Here is a 6,318-nt window from a genome sequence, read left to right on the forward strand (position 1 = left end):
ATCTTAACTTTAATTCAGTGTGATTTATTTATCTTTATATTTTCCTGTACATAATTAAACTCTTTCTGTAACAGTAATTAACTGTTAATATAACCAAATAACATCTTATCTTTAAATTCACTACTTTTAAACTCTGTAAACAACCCCACCACGCAGTGGGGCTTCCAAAAATTATTCATTCATTCATCTTCCCACTTTATCCTGGGAAATTCAATACCCTGTGTTAGCCTGTAGGGGGAGCACAACATCACACGCAATATGCGTCCACTCGACGGTAAGTGGACAATCATGACGGTTTACACTTAAAAACGATCAAACATGGCAAAATAACCATATTACGATGTTACCTCCATGTATTCTCATAAGCAACGTTTACACACAAACAAAAAATACGTAAAAGAACATAATTTTTTTTGTGTTCACATTGCGCAAAGCATCATGGGATCCCTGTTCGGCGTCATCATTTACTAAAAGAAGGAACATTTATCATATAAATCACAAGACATTATTTATTTATCTGTTTTGAATTTATTTGTATTTATGTTTGCCTTTGTATCTGTTACCGATTTCTATGTGTAATTTCTGGTTGCTGTGTGTGTTTATATATATAAAACACACACACACACACACACACACACACACACACACACACACACACACACACACACACACACACACACACATATATATATATGTGTGTATATATATATATATATATATATATATATATGTATGTATATACACACACATATACATATATACATATCTATATATATATGTGTGTGTGTGTGTGTGTGTGTGTGTGTGTGTGTGTGTGTGTGTGTGTGTGTGTATAGAGTTATAATAACTTAAATATTGTGGCTTATTATTATTTTACACAAAAACAGACAAATTATTTAAATCCGGTCCAAAGTCTTAATCGTAAAATATGTGTTTAAAAGAAGTATTTCTTCTGTGGTGGCTGTTGATATAACACTGTGATGTTGACACTATTTAGGTTGTTTATCGATGGAATAATCTCTCATGTTAACAATGGCAGTGTTACTGTTCATGCCTGTCTCTAAAGCATCACATCCAACTTCACATGTACTTGTAGAACAATCTATTCCAACCTATTTACTTCTTTTTCCGTTTGGGGGTTGTGATAATTCAACCATAAGACCTTTAGTGAGATCAGGCACTTAACACAGCGTAGGTGCATCCCAAACCACATACTTATTTACTTCTCTACACCGTTTTGTAGTGTGACTAGTGTGTTTTCATTAAAATCCCAACAAGAAGTGCATCTCCTCAAAGTGTGAAATGTCTCAGCTTTGCCTACATAGTGGAAGAGAAGACTACCATGATATTGGATAAACAAAAAAATCAAGATGGCTGACGACAACTTGGTGGAAAAGATATTTTACCAATTTGTTTTAATTTAGCTTGCATTTTGTGAGTTTTCTACATTGACAATATGAGCCAATATTGGCTATATAAGCGTAAGCTGTGAGTCAGCGCTCTAACTTATTATCTTTCTTGTTTGACAAATAAATAAATGCGCACAGCGGAATATTCACATGTTCAGTGTCTATATCCGTTATAACAACTACAGAATAGAATGTGTAGTCACAACTACTAAGTACAAAAGGGTGAGGCGAGAGGGAAAATGTTAGATTGAATAAACAAAGTTTATAACATTGAGCTTCGCAATGAATGGATTATCAGTTTTAGTTCTACGACCAATTTCTCAAGGAAAGCAGACTGTGGTAGTTTTAACGTACACAACAAAAGATAAACAAAACACAACATCATTCAAAATATACTGTACAATGGCTCTTTTTAACGGTTATAACCGTTTAAACCAAGTTTGTCTAAATACTAGATGCTGAATGGCTGGATCGTGTGTGTTCAAACCATTGGGCTCCAGTCAGTTTAATCGCCAAGTTAATGCACTGCCTACAAATAACCTTAAACATAATAACATATAATTACAGAAAATTATACTTAGACTAGAGAATTATAATAAGAGAATTACAGCAAGAACATAGGGGGGCATGATGGCTTAGTGGTTAGCATGTCCGCCTCACACCTCCAGGGTTGGGGTTCGATTCCCGCCTCCGCCTTGTGCCTTGTACCTCGGGGGTTTCCTCCGGGTACCCCGGTTTCCTCCCCCGGTCCAAAGACATGCATGGTAGGTTGATTGGCATCTCTGGAAAAATTGTCCGTAGTGTGGGATTGCGTGAGTGAATGAGAGAGTATGTGTGCCCTGCGATGGGTTGGCACTCCGTTCAGGGTGTATCCTGCCTTGATGCCCAATGACGCCTGAGATAGGCACAGGCTCCACGTGACCCGAGGTAGTTCGGATAAGCGGTAAAAATGAGTGAGTGAGAGTGAGCAAGAACATAAAAGACAACAAGGGTGAGGTTAATGCAAAATGGATAAATAAAAACATTCGAAGAAGTTTTGTATTAAAAACCTCTTTTGGAGTCCTGTCCTGCTTTCCTCCATAATGAGGGATGACAATGCACAGGTTTAGTTAATTTCAATAAATGTAATGATATCACACTATTTCACCTCTATGTATGATTTTGAGGGATAGAATTTTAGATCTAACCACCAGCATATAAAATGACTACTGAAATTTAATTTTTATTTTTAAACTTTCAGGCATATTTTGACAGCTTTAAAGTGTTAATGTTGGCAAGTGACCATAGTATAAGGGGAATAAACCCTTATTTGTCTTCACGTCCTGCATTAAGATAAAGCACACCTAGTTGTGGATTGTTCCTTGATCACAAGAAATATCTCATACAAGCCTCTGGGGTTAAAAAGTCTTTTAGACCCTGATAAATTTTATAACAACTCATGCCGGGTTTCTTTAAAATGTGCAGTATTTCATATAGATTGAGAACAAACTGTGTGCCTCAGATGCTGGAGTTAGTATAGTTGCTATTCAGCCATCTCTGTAAGATGGTACACTTTCATTTATGAAAGCAATTTGGGTTCTAGTCTCAAGGAACATCTATCCAAACAATATGGTCCTGTTTTAACTTGGACATTGCCTTAAAATCAATTCATTAAATCAAGTTATCAGTCAAATAAAAGGAACACAGAGTATAGCTAGTGTTTTAAATTATGTTTCAGGAACAGCAACCACACTTCTAGTGCTTTGCGCGTATGAATATTAGTTTGAAAATGTACACACATATAAGAGTAACGTATACTGCATCTTTTAAAAGTGAGACATTGTTTACATTATGATAGGATATGCAGAATGTTACTCATTTGCACGTATTACTATTTAAGTCAAATTTTCAATAAGATATAGCTTTAAGAGCTGACAGTTGCTCACAGACTTATTCGCCTTATATTCTTTGCTCACCAATTTCAGTTAATGTGATGGTTTTTAAAATTTTTGTTGTTTTAAAGACTTAAAGGTGATAAACCTCTCACTCACTCAATCAGAAAATGACACATCAGTAAATCAGTAATCAGTAAATAATACATTTATATAATAATACATTCATATCATTAATAATAAGTTCAACAATGCGAAGGCCAAAATGACATGTAAATAAAATACTTCCAAAGCTGTAGTGCATCCCAAATATAATAGCAGATTGTTTGAGATTTTTGTTGACTATATTTCGATTATGATGTTATGATCAAAATCTGGAAAATCTTTAGCTTCAAATGAAAGGCTGGCATTTTTTAAAATAATTGACATAAGCCATAGTTTAATAATCTGTACTATATAGTGCACTCTGGATTCAGCTAGAGTAGGCAGTTTGGTAATATCTACCTTCATCAGCCATCTAACCGACACTTTTTTCTAATTTGTGCCTTGTTTTTTTCTCCTACAGCACAAATCTCTCTTCCATCTCTACATACATTTTGCTCTTATGTACTTTATTTATAGTTAAAGCAATTCAGAAATCATTCAGAGTGCATTAGTTCCCTTGTTCCATTAAATTACAAACCATTAAATGAATCTGGGGGTTCAGTCCTGAGCCTGAATACTGCAGAGTTTTACATGCTTTCCCAATGTCGGTGTGTGCTTTTTAGATTAGCTCCTCTGAATTCCCCCATGTATGACCTATGGTCCATACAATGTGTATTCCTGCCTTGCATTCCTTGTTAAAGTATGGATTAATTACTTGGATACCTCCTGGATAACTGTATAATCGGGTGTTTATGTTGTCGTTGTGGATTTGCACTGAACATAAAGGTGTTAAATGTTTTACAGGCCAGCAAAATGAGATGTTGACTTTTTTCCATCTCATTAAAGGTTTTTTGTTTGTGTTTGTGTGTGGTGTGTGTGTGTCTGGTGTGTGTCTGGTGTGTGTGTGGTGTGTGTGTGTGTGTGTGTGTATGTGTGTGTGTGTGTGTGTGTGTGTGTGTGTGTGTGTGTGTGTGTGTGTGTGTGTGTGTGTGTGTGTGTGTGTGAGGGGGAGAGAGAGAGAGGAGAGAGAGAGCACTGTCAACTTGATCCTCTTTATACTATTCCTATTATCATCTCATTAGGAATGAATAAGTGTTGGCAGATTATTGGATTTTATATAAACAGTGTAACCAGCTTATTCAAGCAGGGTTTAAAACCTAAGGGTTTTTTAAATAATCCAATAAAGGTGTTTAAACAATGCCCGATGTGCATTTTGATGACATTCATGTTTCTTTAAAAAAAAAAAAAGAAACGAAATATTGGAATCTACCAAATAAGGATGCACATGTAACAATTCAGTGTGTAAGAGGTTCAGTGTGTAATTTTATATGTTAAATTTAATCACTATTATATATTACATGCTTCTGTGCAGCTTATGGCTAGAAAATTACTCAGACAGAATGAGGACTGTGTGACTTATTACCACTTCTAACAAGACAGTCTCTTGCAGCCCTGTAGCTTTACAAGTTGAATTAAAGCTTGGACCCATAATGTTTCTTCATTTTGCCCCTCTGGGGAATATAGTGTTTCTCCATCAGTGTGGATTCCAAGTGGAACCCTTTTAGGGAGTGAAAAACCATCAACTATCCAAGAACAAAAGAGTATACACTACACTATTATCTTAAGGAGCTTGAAAAGCTAAAATCTTTGCTTCACTTTTCTGGCCACAAGCTTCAGAATCTTGCAGGCTTTAATCTGCTTAGTGCGAGGAAGAAAATAAAACATTCACTGGACTGAGAGAAGTCTTTTTTGCTTGAAGTTGTGTCTGCCTGTAAAAGTTGTACATGTTTATTGGTAGTAAATCTAGAGTTCTTGCTTACAAGATTACAAATTGAAAATCTTGTAAAATCTTGAAATCGTAAAACCCGAACCAGAGCACCGCAGTGAGGGAACAGGCTGTAAAATGCAAGATCCATTTCTAAGCCAGTCTGATCTGTCCGAGTGATGGAGGATGTAATTTAAAGTATAGGGGGAAGAATTTGCTGTCATGTTCAGAGATTATTTGTGAGCTGCTTATGCTGAATTGTGGGCTACTGATCTCAGAAATGCAGCAGAGCCCTCATGAAAACACTTCTGGGAAGACTCTTGCTTTCTATTTCTAATGTTAGACATAAATCCAGGTTGCTTTCAGACCTCTTTAACACCACACTGAGATGTAAAAGATCGGCATTACAATCTTTTATTCTCCTTATTCTCTGACCGAATAGGAAAATTTTGTGCTATTTGTAAGCTTTGCCTTTAAGTAAAATTAGGTAGATTGAGTTGGTCTTTCCACTCAGAAACCACCCCTTCTTTTTTTGTTGGTGAACACCCTGTACCAGGCAGTGCAACAAGTCATCTGACAAGTGACCCCTATATTAAATAATAATGAAGATTCTCTCCTCTCCCACACCTGACACCCTTCTATCTGTAAGCTGAGCCCCTGGCATCTACCCAAGGATGAAAGTTACACTAATGAGCTCAATCGTACAATGTATACTGACATTGATCAGAGAATACCACCCACCTGCTGCCAGGGCTGTCATTAATGCACTGACCGGCTAATATGTGGACTGCCTAAAACCACTGAGCCCAAGCTCTGTTTAATTTTGGGAATTAATTAATTCAGTGGTGCATTAATTTATGCTTTTCTAGCTTAAAATGTTTATTAATAGTGCTTGTCATATTTGACTTAAATATCTACTCGTAATATTCAACTTTTTTGTTAAAATTTACAATTGATTTATAAATGTGAACCAATTGAACATTTCAGCATGGATTTAGAGTTATACATAGAGTTTTATTGTTTATTACATGATGAATATAACAAATCTTGAATAGCTGTAAGCCAGCAGTGACAATAGTTAAGCATCTATTTTTTATTCTTTTCTAATTTAATCCAACAATTTTCATTA

This window comes from Tachysurus fulvidraco, chromosome 16 (assembly GCF_022655615.1).
Source record: "Tachysurus fulvidraco isolate hzauxx_2018 chromosome 16, HZAU_PFXX_2.0, whole genome shotgun sequence".
Taxonomy (NCBI): Eukaryota; Metazoa; Chordata; class Actinopteri; order Siluriformes; family Bagridae; genus Tachysurus; species Tachysurus fulvidraco.